Source organism: Acipenser ruthenus, chromosome 37 (assembly GCF_902713425.1).
Source record: "Acipenser ruthenus chromosome 37, fAciRut3.2 maternal haplotype, whole genome shotgun sequence".
In the NCBI taxonomy this organism is placed as follows: Eukaryota; Metazoa; Chordata; class Actinopteri; order Acipenseriformes; family Acipenseridae; genus Acipenser; species Acipenser ruthenus.
This window is the reverse complement of record NC_081225.1, coordinates 7782258-7799880: the sequence shown is the minus strand read 5'-3', so window position 1 is coordinate 7799880 and position 17623 is coordinate 7782258. Positions and strand designations below refer to the sequence as shown.

Genomic DNA, 17623 nt, shown 5'->3' with positions numbered 1-17623 from the left:
GTTTGCCCCAGCTGCTCAAAAGATATTGACATTAATGACTACAATTTCAGTATTGGAGCAAAACCAAAATGGCCCATAATGACTGTAATAGAATATAAATAGAAAAAAAATCAAAAGTATGTGCTACATACTGCAGGTGTTTAATGTTCTCGCAACCAGACCACATACAGTAAGACTATTCCTTCTTGTTTTTTCACATGTACAATCCCAGAAAGGGGACACAGCAGTTATAGAGTGTTTCAAAATTCCTCTGACAGTACTCAGTATACCTATACACTGAAATACAATCTCTTCTCAGCTAACAGTACTAGGCAACCCAATCAGCAGAGGCAGAGCCAGTGGTAGGCTGGCCTTTCACTGGCAACAGCAGCAGCAGAGAGGATTGATGGATAGCAGTGCCTCTGGGCCACTTGCCAGAAAATGTGTTTATATTAGAATGTGATTGTGCGCACATCCAGGGAGATGGGCTACGAGCACACACACACACACAGAAACTTCGACTGGAAACAGGTCTGTCTGGGTTCAGCTCAATTAAGTCCAGGATCCGAACAAAACCACCCATAAAAGTTGCCTGTCTTACTGCAGCTCCTGCGCGAACACCATGGCTGAAGGTGAGTTCATTTGAAGTCATTGATCGATTGCTGGCACTTGTGGGAGCTATTGTGATCCCAGTACAGGGACTAGAAACCGGAAAGAATCCTGTCTAGAATAAAATGCTGTATCCAGGGTTTCGGAAATAATTCTGCTTCAGAGGCAAAACTAGACAGGCCTTTGTGTTAAATAAAACTGCCTCAGTCAGTATGAACATGATAATCAGAAGGAAAACCTGGCCCTACTTGGGTTAGGAATGTTAAAGCGCTTTCTCAGTTCTGTAAGGTGCATGTGCTGTTCAATATTACTGGTGACTGGATTGTATTAACTGTTAACTACTAGCTTACTAACATATTAACATATTTGTTGTTACTAGTTTGTAAATATGTATTAGCATATGCATAAAAAGTTATACTGCAATGCATCTAATTTGCTGAATATCTTTAGATGTACCTTTTATAAATCATGGGTGGAAATTAACCAATTCTAAAGTTAATTATTTTTTATGTTTAATGGTAGTTCCTGAGTACTTTTTTTGTGTGTTTTTAATTATAATGCCAAGGAAGTCTCTTATATTTAATTATACATAGGTAAAAATTAAAACGTGACCGCACACTCTGAAAATTCTAGGTATCCAAAATGATTATCACTTTACTGTGCTGTGTATTTACCAAACTAAAAAAAACTACTGGCTTGAAACATCTGGCTTTAAGAAAGTAATGATTCAGACTTTTTTGTTTGTTGTGGATACAGCACCATCAAAGCATTGCTTCACCTTAATAAGATGACCCTAGCTATTATAGCTTCCCGTAGCTTATATTTCTTTTAGAGTTTGATCCAAATGACTGTGAGGAATGAATTAACCAAGTGGTACAGTACAGGCTTGTGAAGTCTCAAATTACAATAGGTTATGCGTCATTATAAAGTTAACCTTCAAATGTATCAAAAATTTTCTTCATTTTCTAAGTTTAAATACTATACCTACCCCGGTTTTGGACCTTGTCTTCTGTGCTTTCTTTGCTGTTAAATACTAAGTAATAAAGCCCACATACTGTGCAACATAAAAAGCCTTGCATTAATAATAATAAACAATGATAATAATAAATCATATTTTACAATCTCACACTAAAAGGGTGTTAGCAGTGAGGTATGCTTACCACACCTTGAATTTACCAAAAACCTTTTATTTACTGTATTGGAGGAACTGAAGTGAAAAGTTCCTTTTTATGTAACGGTAATTTAGGAAGTCAGGCAGTCATGTGCCCTTTAATTACACTGAAATATGCAAGCATGAACAATATATTAACCTGTTATTTATATTCCAGTAAATCGTACAGTATCTCCATTACAGGCAAACCTGTAGAACAGACAACCTGCAAAAAAATGACCATTGAAATTACCTTTAGGTAAAGCTGTAGAGAACTAAGGAAGACTGTTGTAAACATGATACTGTAGTATAAAAACAGACCAAAACTGAACAGTGGGATTTTGCAGCTTTAAATCACGTTTATATTGTGGCCAAGTGGAACTGATGGAAGTTTCCACTCTATTGCCCATGATGTGCTGCTTTAGCACTGCACTCTTCAGTGTTAACTGAAGCTATCTGGTATGCTGTGGGAGTGAGGCTGGCTCCTCTCTATTTTTAGGATTGTGCACTGAGCTATGAAATAGCCGTCACAAGGTAGAGATTGCGATAAACTTGTCAGTTCAGAGTAGAACTACCCTCTTGATGTGAAGCATTAGTCAGCACAAGATAATAGAGCTAGCAGCAGTGTTCTATAACAATTTAGACAGGCTTCCCATAGTAAAAGCATAGCCAAGTGTAATGCAGCATCGTGAAAGCATGTTAAAGCATAGGTAAGCATTGTTAAGCCCAGTGAAACATATTAAAAAAAAACAAAAAAAAAACATGGCAAACCACGGTAAACTATGAAATACAAAGTGGTAACTTTTTTTGAAGGATACACCCCATTGAAAGTATTCTATATGATTAGGGTTTTCTACTGTTAACAACTAGCTTGCTACTAAATTAAAGAATGTTGTTCATTTTCTGTTAATACTGGAGTTAGAACTATTTTAAGATCATTAAAAGTTATGATAAAAATGGTCTTTAAAAAAATGAACATTGCCGTGATATAATTGACTTGGATTTCATAATCCAGAAGTAGGGATCTGATGTTATCTGAACAGTTTAAGATGGCCTTAGTTGATGAGAAGGTTAAGTAACCAAAAGAAAATGTGTTTACATGTTAGTAAGCTAGCTGTTAAAATGTGCATTTTGAGTAATTCATATTATAATTCATAAGAGCAGCTCCTGAACTCATTGTAAATACATGTAAAGCTAACATAATCATTTCATAAACCCCACCAGTCATGCAATTCCATTCACAATCTAGGTCTCAAAAGTGCAGTTTAAAAAAACATACATTTTCTTTCTAAAACATGATATCAGTACTGCACTAGGTTAAAGAATGTTCTCAGTTTGCTAGCTTTGCCTTCCAGTAAATCTATTACACTTCCTGGTTTATTTCCCCTCAGCGGTGTCTTCTGCGTCTGGCTGCCATGCATGTCAGTCATTAGGGGAAGCAGCTCATTGGATACTGCCAGGAAAGAAGTCCCTTAATGCATGGGGACAATTTCCCTCCCCAGATGAAATGCCCAGGAAAGAGCAAGACTGTCAGAAACAAAGACCTGCAAATAGATTCCTTTAACTTAATGTAGTACCAGATAACATGCTTTAAATGAAAATAGATGTTTGCTAAAACATTTGTTTCTTTTAAAACAACACATTTGAGACATGGATAGTGACTGCATGTGCGTGACGTGGAAGATTTATGGAATTATTTTGTTAGCTACAAGTCAAAATGGTTGCAAAAACCCTAAAAGAAAATTTTGTTTGAAAGCACTTTAAGATCAGATGTACATAGGGAGCCATGGTAAAGGACCAGCAAAGTGGAGAAGGGCATAGTAAACGCATAGTGGATCATGGTAAAGCAATGATTAACATGGCAGATAAGTAAAGCATTGTACAAAAACATGGTTAACCATAGTCAAAACACCATGCAAACTTATATAAGGGTATGGCAGGTGTTTTATGCACATTCCTATTTTTAGATTGAAATCTTACATATTTGACACAGCGTTGAAGCAACTCTCTTGATACAGTCCGCTGTGGATTTCCTGTGTTTTAGCTTCCTACCTTGACCCAATTAGCTTGCCCAAGCACAACGAGATATGAATAGAAAGAAATGCTGGGTAGAATCCCTTTGAGAATATTACAATATTGCTAAAAGTAGTATAGGCAGAGTGCAAGATGGCTGAGTTAGGGTACTGAAATTGCTTTATTTTGCGTCACATAAATATGTAATTGATGTTACTCATTGATTGAAGTTCAGTTTATAAAGAGACAATATATATGCAATAGGTGTACTTATGTGTATCCACCATTAGATTGCCAATACAAGTCTGTGCTCGTATGCCATATGTATCTATGTTTATTAAGATTTACATTGGCAGTTCTCTGTTCCAATAAATATTTAAGACATAAAAAGACAGCAAACATCGGTTATTAAGTTTTGATCCTCATACATGTACCCCATTCACATTTTAACATGGTGAAATGGTTTATCAGTGTGTAACACCATTAGTATGTTAAAATATAAAAAAAGGTTATCCATTGCAATTATAGTATTACTAAATGTTATCAAAGCTCCCCGTGGCATTTGTTCACATTTCAATGAGGATTGTATTCTCCAACAGAGGCCTGGATAGGCTTGACCACCTGAAGGGAGTTTTAGAGTTCAGTGTTTAGTTTAGCTGCTGCTTGGATGGGGGTGTCCATTAGCAAAGCGGTGGTTCTGGCAGCGAACTCGCTTTAACGTTAGATCATGTTAATATCAAATCGTCACTCGAATAGCTACTATCTTTTTTGTCCTTCGATAAACAATACGTCCAATGATCGCCAAAGAAATGGTTTATATCTTACCTCAATCCATTATGACCCCGCTGTGTGCCAGAGTTCGCCTCCTCCTCCCCAGCCTCCTCCTCCCCAGCCTCCATCTGCTTTTTGGCTTTTTATAATGGGGAGGGCAGCTCCCCTGCCCCCCTGCCCACTCACCAACAGTCAGCCTCTCCACTTATCTATGAGCTAATTTATGGACAGGGGTACCTCAAAATGTGAGGCCAAAGGCCAAGGAATGTAGTGTAATGTATAATATAATTGTGTTGTCTCATCATGTTTTAAAAAATAATCTGTCGCATGAGTTTCCTGACTAAACTGTTGCAGCCTTGTGTAGATTAGGTATGCAAAATGCTTGAGACCCATAAATCAAGCTAAAGAACTTAAATTTGAAAGGCAACATACAATTACACCGTGTAACAATTCTTTTTTTTTTTTTTGGTTCCTGGGTAGTAAGTGTTGTTTCCTAATTGCTTATGCCTCAAAAGTGTAGAAAATGGCTATTATTCCCCACAAACTTTGCTTTTGTGACCAGGAGTGATATTTTGAAATTTACCTATTTCCAATGAGAAAACGGGCGAATTTGTGTCTTTTCATTCACATAAAGTCAGAAAAAAACAACATATGAATCCAAATTAACATGTATTTATACTAAAGTAATACAAAAATGACTACAAAAGATTTAGAAGTGAGTAGTTTTTCGAGATTTACGATTATACTGTAAATCACTTTCACGAATCAGCCCCCAAATGTAGTTTCCCATCATGTTCTCGTTATACTGTCCTTGGTAGCGGCGTTCAAAGTCCAGTATATCCTGGTGGAAGCGCTCGCCTTGCTCCTCCGAGTACGCTCCCATGTTCTCCTTGAATTTATCAAGATGAGCATCAAGGATATGGACTTTGAGGGACATCCTACAGCCCATTGTGCCATAGTTCTTCACCAGAGTCTCAACCAGCTCCACATAGTTTTCGGCCTTGTGATTGCCCAGGAAGCCCCGAACCACTGCGACAAAGCTGTTCCAAGCCGCTTTCTCCTTACTAGTGAGCTTCTTGGGGAATTCATTGCACTCCAGGATCTTCTTCATCTGTAGTCCGACGAAGACACCGTCTTTGACCTTTGCCTCAGACAGCTTAGGGAAGAAGTCTTGAAGGTACCTGAAGGCTGCCGACTCCTTATCTAGAGCTCTGACAAATTGTTTCATAAGGCCCAATTTGATGTGCAGTGGTGGCATCAGCACCTTCCGGGGGTCCCAGCCGTACTCATCATACTTCAAGGCGTCCAGCAAGGTCTTGATGCTGTTGTAATCCTCTTTGAGGTGCACCGAGTGAGCCAGGGGAAGAGACGGGTACTTGTTACCATTATGGAGCAGCACTGCTTTGAGGCTCCTGGATGAGCTGTCAATGAAGGACAGTATAACGAGAACATGATGGGAGACTACATTTGGGGGCTGATTCGTGAAAGTGATTTACAATATACTCGTAAATCTCGAAAAACTACTCACTTCTAAATCTTTTGTAGTCATTTTTGTATTACTTTAGTATAAATACATGTTAATATGGATTCATATGTTGTTTTTTTCTGACTTTATGTGAACGAAAAGCCCGTTTTCTCATTGGAAATAGGTACATTTCAAAATATCACTCCTGGTCACAAAGTTTGTGGGGAATAATAGCCATTTTCTAAACTTTTGAGGTATAAGCAATTAGGAAACAACACTTACTACCCAGGAACAAAAATTGTGTTACATAGTGTTATCTTAGACACTGTAGGCGTCATTTACGAAAGGGCACTAAAGGTAGCTGTGATGTGCACATTAATTAGTGAGCCTAACGTGCACCCTAAATCTAAATTTACTGACCCATTTACTAACAGAGAACGCATTAATTTATGTGCACACTATTTGGCTAATTTACATACCATAGCATGCACACTACATGTATTGTGAGCGATAATTTAATGTGTACGATAATGTCCAAGACTTACCTGTGACCACCGTGATATAAAAAGCCCCAGCAGTCCAGGCGTATCTTTTGGTCAGTGGCTTATTGTGGAAGGTGGAGGTGGCCGAAAATTAGCGATCAACAGACGCAGCCCTCCGCAGGGGACAGGCAGAGGCAACACAAATAAAACTACACACAGAGGAGTTAAAAATTCTAGTAAAGAAGTTTGTTTTAAATTATAATACCTTGTTTGGTCCAGTGTTTTATTTAACCACTCTATTATTTGTACCAATAAAATGAACTATAAAATAAAATCTAAGAAATTATAACATTCATTCACATTTATTCACGCTTTATATAACTTGTTATTTACAGGTAATTTTCACTACTCTATATGAAAATTGTAATGCAAGTAATGCCTCCATGATGCCAGATAGATTTTAGCCCAGAAAAATAGGTTTAAATAGTGCGCCTAACTAACTATCGCTCACTTTAAGTTGCACACTACGATTATCGTCCTTTAGTAAATATGGTGTGAATAAAGCTCCTCTCATAATTCAGAGCAGGGTGCCTCATTTAAATACATTATCATACATTAACATACAAATCACGTATTCACCATAGTGTGGCACAATAAAATCAGTGTGCGCCATAATATGCCCACTATTACGAGTGATAATGAATGAAATTGCAATAGTAAATACGGAAATCATGAACGTGCACACTAATTGCAATTAAGGTGCACCGTAATGTTCAGTGCCCTTTCTTAAATGAGACACTGTGTTCTCTAAGAAGAGAAACCCTTACTAAAATATCTAGTACTCAATTAGTGGTGGCACTTGAGCTTAAGAGCCTCTTCAATGAATACAGCTTTAGACAAGGTGAAAAAATATTACCACTTGATTTAATGAGGTCAACAAGTAAGATAAGCATCCCTGGCAGATTCACAGACCCTGATGAACACTAATGTCTACCTGATGTTACTTTCGGCAAGGTAGTCTTATTGAGGTATGTGAAACCAGCTAAAGAAGTTATATTGTATAAAAATAAAGAATGCAGTGGTGTCATTAAATAATACATCAATGTACTTGTTTGAGTGTTCTTAATTGGTATTTAGTATATGGTCAAACTATTCAAATTGTTGCTTTCTAAGATGTACTGAATAATAGATAACTGCCATTGTGATTTATTTCAGTAGAATGCCAATCATTTGCCATATGATTCACAGAATCTATATAATTAAGAAATATTTCAGTGTGACTCACATAAATCCCCACAACAGCTCAGGAGAACTGGAGGTCGGTGGGTGTCCTTAGATCCCACTGACCAAGTCTACAGTACCTGCCCCTGACCAGCCGTGCAAGTGTTCACTTGAGCTGACCTGACTAATAGGGTCCTCTACAGAGCAGTGAGGAGAAAAAGTCCCTGATACAGTGCCTGCTGAATTGACCTCCCTAACTCACGGGAGAGCCAGAGCCAATGCAGCACACCCTGTGGAAACCCAGGTGAAGAATGTTAACTTCGTACACCCACTAACCATGCTCCCCTGACTGTATGACTCACCAGGCACACCACACGGTCGTGCCTTCACCAGGTGAGCCACTCTGGGGCCAAGTCATTGTAGAGTAATGCAAATACAAGTTCTAACTTGACATTTTCAATCTGAAAAAAATGCCTATGGTAGGCAGTGGTAGTGGTTATGTAGATCTGCTTAAATAATAAAATACTGCCATTATTATTATATGTTTATTTGGCCAACGCCTTTCTCCAAGGTGACTTACAGAGACTAGGGTGTGTGAACTATGCATCAGCTGCAGAGTCACTTAAAACAATGTCTCACCTGGAGGTTAAGTGACTTACTCAAAGTCACAGAGTGCGTGAGCTGGGATTTGAACCGGGGACCTCCTGGTTGCAAGACCTTTTTTTTAACCACCAGACCACGCAGCCTCCTCCTCATGTTCTTCAGGAAGGATGTAGCAGCACCATTTCAATTAAAAGTTTACTGAAGGAAATGCATGCAGTATTTAAAGCCCTGACCATTCGCTGGAGAGAGACTGCAGGTTATTCCAAGGGTGAATACAAATAATACAGGAGGAAGGGCCTTTACTTGTAAAGGAATACTCTGCCTTCTTCTGTCAAAGAAGCTGGGACCCTTACTGTGATTTTACAAAATAGCTTTCCTATTTTACAAACAAAACTGCATTTTCTTTTTGTCCTTTTTTAAATTCTAATGTTATAACATTTTTAGTTTTAGACTATTTTAATTGTTCTATTTCTACAAAGTAGCTTTTTTACAAATAAAACCACATTTTTTTATCTCTTCAATTTTAGTTTTTATCAAATTCTGTATTAGACTGTTTTTAATTTCAGGTTTAATTCATGTGTGTGTGTGTGTGGGCATGTGTGTGTGTTTGTGAAGCGCTTTGGGATCCTTGTGACGAAAGGCACTATAGAAATGTGAATTGTTGTTGTAAATGTAACAAAGCCTTGCTACTACATTCTAAGGTCTGTAGTTTAGTATAAGGTTCAAATGTGTTTCTCGTATAGCATTCAGCTACAGTCCTTCGTAACAAAGTTAATCTGAAAAAATTGTATATTGACTGAAGTAGTTTATTGATCCCAATTTTACCCTCAATCTTTAATTTAATCTTAACCTTAAAGTCCCTATCAGACTGCAATATTGCTATTCAGTCCGCCTATTATTATTTAATGTGTGGATGTTACCAGAGCACTTAGTATGGTACTGTGATAGAGTCAGAATGATTATTAGTGATAAATCTCCCTCCTGACCTGTGAGGGCGCTGTGTAAAGGGAACAGAGTGCCCCGGACTGGATGGTCAGTCAATTCATTCCAAGGGTTAGGTGGAAGTCGGCCATCTAGAAAGGGGGCAGAGCTACGGTACACTAAATCATCAACCCGGAAGGGAAAGGTTGTGGCAGCCGCGGATTGGAGGAGTGGTTGCACTCGTTAACCAAGGGGTCATGATTGATGGTGTAAAAAGGGACGTAGAGAAGTGATCTGTTCTTTTGTTATGGTTAACGCTACCCGGAAGGAGTACCATATTGTGAATCGTGAGTGTTTTGTTTGTTTTTGTCGTGTCTAATTGTACTTGTTTGTTATTTAGACGGCTAACACGATCCGGAGCTGTCGCTAGAGGCCAGCACAAAACCGGACAGCACTGCACTTTGTTCCACGATAAATTGTATTTGCACCACGAGTACTACAGCCCTCACTTTGGACTGGTGACCGTGTTTGTGTACTGTGTGTGTATTTAATACCGTGTTTATTGTTTCGGAATTGAACCCCTGGGTTAAACTGCGTAGTACACAGCCTTGTGTACTACCATTCATTATTATTTACCATGGTCATCAGACTTTGGATTACAAATAAAATACCCTTGCACCTGGATTATCGTTGTCTGTCTGTTTATTGATCACCGCTGCACTCCTGCACCTGCACACTGTTAACCACTTTGCCACATGTACAAATCCAGAACCTGCAACTGTTTGTGAGTTTCGATATAACCCGTAAACAGATGCTTACTGTCTTATAACTCTATTATACACCAGCAAAGAAAGACGATGGTGTGGTCGGCACCTTGCAGTCATGTTAACTTGTTTCCCATACCTTTGCTTTGGATTGTGTTAAAAGTTAAGTAGATAACTACAGTACTGAGATGGCTATCTAAATGAACACTGGATGTGTCCTCTAGTTGTAGCTATATGTGAAACATGTTTTGTACTTATCTATTTTAAAGGTCTTTATTTAAAAAAATTCTGCAATGTGAGTCTGACTTCAACTGAATCAGTTGTGCATAGGCAGACTGTGCTGTGCTATGAAAGGGAGCATGTACAGTTATTGCAGGATAACAGGATTCGAAAACCCACTTGTCATATAATATATTTATTGTATGTGTCTATCAAAAAGCCCACTCCCTGTTATGTCTGAACTGTGCTGCTTGTGAATATTGGTTCCCTGTATGCCTGGGTTATAAATATTATTCCTATCATCTAGGTAGAGTGTTGACAGTATGCAATGGAAATTCCATTCTGGCTGTGCGGACTGCAGGGATAGCAGCAAGATCTGTCATCAACAGTGCAACCAAGTGAAAAGTTATCTGATGAAAACGGCTGGAACATCTATTTTTACTGTCGGTTTAAGTTATTAGCCTGTTGTTTTGGAAACTGAGGCAGCATGATAATAGAACATTAGATCACACTACAGTACTGTATGAATTAATTCTCCTGTCAGCATCCAAGCAATTTAAAAAGCAACATTATAAATTATGCAGGAGGCTACAACAGTAAAAAGTGAGTATTACAAATGCCACTGGATTCCTTAGCCTTTGTGTCCTCGTCGATTTGTAATGTATTTGCTTCCAACTGGAATCAATAAACGACACACACTTATAATTAGCTGGAGTAATCAATCATATGTAGATAAAGATGAGGACACTCAACAAATCAAGGGAGGTCATTCCCTCACAATACAAGGGAATTATACAGAAGGAGTTTTACTTAAAGCTCAAAATATTTAGCAGAACATGATTCAATTAACACATTATCCTGAATACAATGGCCAGTAGAATAACTAGGAATGGCAAGCATTATTTCGATATAGTATTTTGTCCGTTGGGCTTAGAGAGACGCTCTCCTGATAGATACTTTAGGGCGATCGGAGACCCCCCACCAATATAAGCCTAGAGCCAGCTGTAGACAGAGAAGGGGGAGCTGGAGGACTGACTGGAACACTAGTAATATATACCCTGAGGGAAGTGATGCAGCTTGTGAGAGTGGTATAGCAATGGGTCTGACTGCTCCAGAACTATCCTTAACAAGCACCATGTTCCTCATTGGAAACCAGATCTTGCTGGCTTAAGCCGTGTGTTCACAGTATCCGAGGTACTTTTAGCTGCAGGTGCTTAAGCTTCTTCCCTGGCCACTCTGTAATTAAACAGCCATCCTCCTGCTACTGCCTGCAGCAGCAAGGGTTATGAATGCCATATGTAGCACAAAATAGTAAAACAATCTTCTTTTTTTCCCTTTATTTCCATTTTTGGTGTTTTTTGTATAATGATAAAATAAAAGAAACACTTAAAGGTAATATTGTTTTCTCATTCATTTTGAGTTTTTGGTTTAGTCATAGCTGTTTATTATTATTATTATTATTATTATTATTATTATTATTATTATTATTATTATTATTATTATTATTATTCCTAGCCTGTTTTGATGCATCAAATAAAGTGTTATATTCTATGAAGCAGTTTAATGACTACCAAACTTTATATAATCTGCAAAAAAAACTCTTAAATAAGCTGTCCTTTAATAACTTATTTTACAAAATAAAATGGTGGAGTTTTTGTAAGATAACATTGTCCCAAAACGAGAAGAAAATTATAAACAAAGGCACAGTATTTTAAAACATATACTGTAGGCTGGCATTGTGGTGGTCAATAAAGGGATAAAGAGAAAAGGGGTTCATGAAAAACAGTGTCCCGTACCGTATGCTAGAATATTATTCACGGCGAAACAATCTCCTCAAAACTGTGAGAGATTGATGCATATTAACAAAAAGAGCAGGAATGTGTGGATGTTGCCTGTCCTGGCAATCTCCCAGAACTAACTGCCAGCAGGCTGACCCAAGCTGCTCTACTGCTGTGAGCACAGAGAACCACACTGCAGGGCCAGGATACCAGCTAATTAAACCAAACCCTAGACTGAGAATTAGCAGACTGGATTGTTACCAAGAGCCAATGTTGAGGCTTGGAACAGATTCCTCAAATGCTACACACACAGGTCCCCTGCAAACGGGAAGCCTTCTCTGTTCATCTGAGGAGTTTGGACAACAAAAGTGGGATTCTGTTAAAATGAAAGAAGCCTGGAATAAACCTTGCCAGAACCTTTAGCAAATCTTTTGAAATGAATATGTATACGGTAGAACATCGATTCAAACCTTTGGAATGTTAATGGCATTTCAAAGTATGCATTACATTTTCCCCATAGTGCAAAATCATTGAATTGTAAATGTTATTAATATTTTGTTAGTCATTCTTTTTTTTATTTGGAACCATTATAGGGATATACAAAATCCTCCTATCCCCCTTCCTGTCTGGCAACTAGGAGGCTTGGTGGTCCAGTGGTTAAAAAAAGGGGCTTGTTATCAAGAGGTTCCAGGTTCAATCCCAGCCACTCACTGTCACTGTGTGTGACCCTGCCCATAAGTCATCTCCTTGTGCTCCATCCTTCGGATGAGATGTAAAACCGAGGTCCTATTGTACGTGACTCTGCAGCAGTTGTTGTTGATGCATAGTTCACCCCCTAGTCTCTGTAAGTTGCGTTTGGATAAAAGTGTCTGCTAAATGACTAATTAATAATAATAAAGCTAATGAAACAGTTCTATAAATAATGACCTGTTCAGCGCTATTAAAATTCCTTTTACGCGTGCAGTTTATGTATTTTCATTTCAGAAAATGATTGTTGTATTGTAGTATTCTAGAAAGCTTTCAGTTTGCATGCCTTGCTTTCAGGTAAAATATGTGCACTTCCTAGGTCCTTTCATCTCAGCAGTGTCTTCAGGTTCCCCATCCCCTAGTCATTCTTATCTCTTTAAAGAGCAACTGAAGTCATTCAGTGACAAAGGACACTTGCTCCTCTCATTCACTCGTGTAATAAGTACATGTGAGTCTCTGGCGAATGCTCATTCATGTTCTGCCTGCCTACGAATGCAGTAGATTATGCAATTTGATGTAATTGCACACTTACAGAGTGGTGTGGTGCTGGGTGAATGAGATAAATGACAGGGTTACGTGACAGACCAGATGGATACAACTGATGACAAGCTCACATATTAAGTGCCAGTGCTTGGCCTGGATAGTAATATTAATGCACAAGTGACACATTAGGTATAAGTGGTGTAAAGCAAAGAAGCATATAAAATGACTTCAAAGGAACTCCTGTAGGCCTCTTTCTGTAAATGTTTTACTTTGCAATTTAATGTCTCAACAGTACTGCTTATACATTTCTCATGCACTATACAGTATATGCCATTTAGTTTGTATAGCACGTCCATGCAGTTTTTGTTTTTTTTCAATTTGGCCAATGTGACAGCGATTGTGCAGAATCATGTGAACAGTTACACTGACCCATATTTTAAAAGGAGTCTTGCCTCTCTGGCATTATTATGACTGATACCGCTTTCTTCAGATGAAGATCTTTTGGTTCTGTGCAGTTATTCCACAGACAACGCTGCAGGTGGAAAGTGTGCTGTAGTTCAAACTCACTGCAAGGGTCTTGCGGCACTCAGACCATGAGACCTACAGCAAAGGTCCCAGGATGCAGCAGTTTATCTTGTATTTGAAATATTTGCATATCTTTAATTAACATAACATTCTAGTAAAGGACAAGTTATTATGTTAATAAAGCTAGCTAAAAAAATGTATTTAAAAAAGAAAAGGTTTGTACTTTAAAATGGTAGTGGCAAAAGTCAGCTTTATAAATAGAACCTTTAAGTATTTCATTTAGGTTTGGGGCTGCTTTGGATTCCTTGAAGCGTGTTTAAGTTGCTGTACACATACAAGTAGACAGACTCCTGGCGTTGCTACACAGAATATCAAACTGATATTTCAAAGAAAAGAACACTGTGCCAAAACGGTTTCCATGGCAACCTTGTGATGATGCCAATGCAGTGCATATTCTGTGCCTGCAAATTCCCCAGATTGCTCAAAGCTGGTTTAAATGATCGCATTAATGAACACATGTGCAGCCTGACACACACTGATATCATTGCAGACATGTTTCCCTTGGGAAGAAGGGTTAATATTGTCAATATGGGCCCTCTTATTAGGTTTCAGTGCCAGTACAGTGCAATTTGCATTATTTCCCCCTTCTTTTTGTTCTGAGGGTTTCGCTAGTTTTTAGCAGTGGTAATAGTGAATATATACATACCTAAATTATTATTATTATTATTATTATTATTATTATTATTATTATTATCATTGTCATTGTCATTGTCATTGTTATTATGATTTACACAGTGCCCCTTTTTTATTGCAGCTTGTCAGGGAGAGGTACCCACTGTAGTGTCTACAGGAGTATGGGCAGTGTGGCTGTAGCTAGCGGTGGAGGGGTATATCAACCAGCCTGGGACCAGACTGGCACATTGATAATTGGGAGGGTCCCTTGCTAAATGAGTCCCTGTTTATATTCTGTTATTGGTTTGTTTTACTGTCACTAGACTGAACACATGGGGTGAGTCAGTGATTTCAATCCTGTCCATCAGTGACACGAGCTAAAGTGAGGAGGTTATAAATCCAGCAGAGCTGCCAGAACCAAGCAGAGGTGATGCAGGCGTAGTTTAGTGCCGCTCTTGCCTGGTTGTAAATTGTTACCGAATTAATGGAAAAAATGTGTTCTGGGTTTCATTCTTCCTGTGCAACGACAGAGCCATCACAACAGACCCCTGCCACGTTACAATATAGAGTTTAACAGTCTCTTCAGTTCTGAATGATTTGACATCAAAACCCTGCTTGATAAGTAAGCATTCAGATTTCCACGTCACTATGATAAAGGAATGTGCAATGTTTGTGTGGTGTTGCCATTGCTAACGGTTCTGCTAGAGTTTTCTTCAGGGTAATACACTGGTTTAGCATGGCATCCCAGTGGTATTTTTCAGTCTTTCTGTAAGGACTAACATTAAAAAAGGGCAAGTGTGGCAGGGCAGGAAAGCCTTGCGTGTAAAAAAAGAGGGCAGGGCAAAGCCCTGCATGTAAATACATGTGTTGTGTTTGTTTAGCAAGGGTGAAGGTATTGTTATGATTTCAGATATATTGTTTTGGATATTTAAACGGATGATTTAATGTATTTTATGATTTTAAAAGGGGTTGTTTAAGTTTAGTTAAACACGGGATGTTATTGTTATCCTGATGTAACTATCACTATTTAATCATATCCTGATGTAACTATCACTATTATCTGCTGTATTATTGAATTGTGGTTTGTCACACTTGTACTTTGCTTGAACAAAAGTTATTGTATTTCTTGCTCTTATTGTATTACTTGTATTGTAACACTTGAAATGTATTTGCTTACGATTGTAAGTCGTCCAGGATAAGGGCGTCTGCTAAGAAATAAATAATAATAATAATAATAATGTATGATTTGAATGTATGTTTTGTTGTTTAAAAATACAATTTTGTTTTTCTTTGTTATTGTTTGGTTTGGATGTAGTCTGGCAGATGCGATGGTATCAGCTCGTCTCTGCCAGACAGCTCATGAGAATGTGGCTGGTGTTGTTTATTGAATTATTGTATGAGGGTTGTAATTATTGTTAGTTATCACCAGTATAAAAACCAGCAGCTTTTGTTGTTCAGGGTGGGTGTACAGAGAGGAGGTACGTGAGAGAGCGAAAGAAACAAAAGTAAAAACGAAACTGAAAGAAAGCAATTGCTAAGCGTGCAGGAAGCACAGTATTTGTTTGTGTTCGTGTTTTTGTTTGAGCATTTATTTTTGTTCTGTGAGCAATGTTTTTGTACAACCTTTTTATTTTGTTTGCAATAAAATCGGCACACAAGCGCACTTTTCACCCGTAGTACCTGTCTGTGTGTTTCTCTGTCAGCTTTCTGGTCTGGGAACATCATCGCTGCTTGGCTACCCTGTCACAGCATGTCTAAAACTAACAGATAATTGATGCTACGAGCACTGACTTCTGGCACTGTGCATAGGTGTAATTTACACGGGAGACATGTCCCCCTCACTTTTTCATTATTTCAGATAGAATCATCTTTATGCATCTATCAGCTACAGAAACTGCCCCCCCCCCCCCCCCCACACTTTTGAAACCAAAGTTCTGCCACTGGCACTGTGTAATTATAGGAAAGCATTCCGATTGCTCTTCAGCATGTAACATAATTTGGGCACACTAGTATTTGCATCACAATAGTGTCTTTCTGGCTAGGAGCACTCACATTGTTTAGTTGGGTGCTGGTGACATGTAATGCATTTGTAATGAAGTCCTAGTAACATTTGATTATACAGCTTCCTTGTTACCAGGCAAGTATCCAAGCAAGCACGCTATTCAGGAGCAAGGGGTAATTTGTTCAGGTTGACTGGCAACTTCACAAATGTGTCCCTTTTTATCTTAAAAGTAACAGGTGACGGTCAATTTGAAAAAAAAGGGACAGTCTGAAAATTGTTTTAATTTAATTGCACTTAACCTTGTGGATGTCAATGATGAACAGTATTGTTCACCAGTCAAATCTAATTAGAAGGACCTGCGACACTGAGATTCTTTGTCTAAAAAACGTAATCTACAAGCTTGAAATGAACTTCAATCCTGCCTGCGTCAACTGATCCATTTGATCAGACAGAGTGTCGCATATTCTTAAACTTTAAACTCAGCTAGCTTTACAGCTTGGTTGCTGTTACCAAATGGTTCTGTACAATGGAGCGAGGGCACGACGTGAGCAGCTACAATAATGGGTGCGTTCGTAAACTCAATCTCAGAGTGTCAGAGCGCACTCTGACCGTTTGTAAACTCATAGTAGTTAAATTATTACTTGAATAATAAGTAAGGGGGGGGGGGGGGGGGGTATGGTGATGTTAGTGCTTATACATGTGGCTGTTGGTCCAGCAAAGGGAGAAGGAAGCCACAGCCCTGTGAAAGAGGAACTGATCTGACGAGGCAAGGCTTGCAGGCACGCACCGCATTCCCCATTTCCTTGAGGTTTAAATACACCAGGGAGGAGGCAAGCCTCCATGATCCCTCCCACCAATCTTAGCCAAGGCTTATAATTAAACAGGTAAAAAGGACTTGGTAAACCTCTTCTGAAGTGCTTCTATTGTCATCATGTTAAAAGAGGAAGATGAACTTGAAAGTGTGTCCTTTTCCCCAATAAGCATGCATTTCTGTGGAGCTTTGTGTTGGACACCTTGGTCTCTCATAACAAAAAAAAACGAATGGTATTTGAACTTTACAAGCAACCCACCTCCTATGAGGATCAGAAGCAACTCAGTCCTACTTTCTTAAAATAACCAGATACTGTCTGTGTCCTTGACCGTGGCCGGGGTGATAAGTGTTTAGTGGTCTGTTGCAGCTGTACTCTCAATACAGTGCCAAGACACACCCTCCTCCAGG

The 17623-nt window shown here is 38.7% G+C and overlaps 1 protein-coding gene across 1 annotated transcript in view; it reads left to right on the top strand.

The window, feature by feature from the left end:
- The first annotated feature begins 381 nt into the window (after positions 1-381).
- Positions 382-17623, top strand: part of LOC117416425 (leucine zipper putative tumor suppressor 1-like) — a 48240-nt gene continuing 30998 nt past the window's right edge. Inside the window, exon 1 of the mRNA XM_059008518.1 lies at positions 382-611. The gene's annotated coding sequence lies outside the window, so the exon portion shown is untranslated. The remainder of the gene's footprint in view (positions 612-17623) is intronic.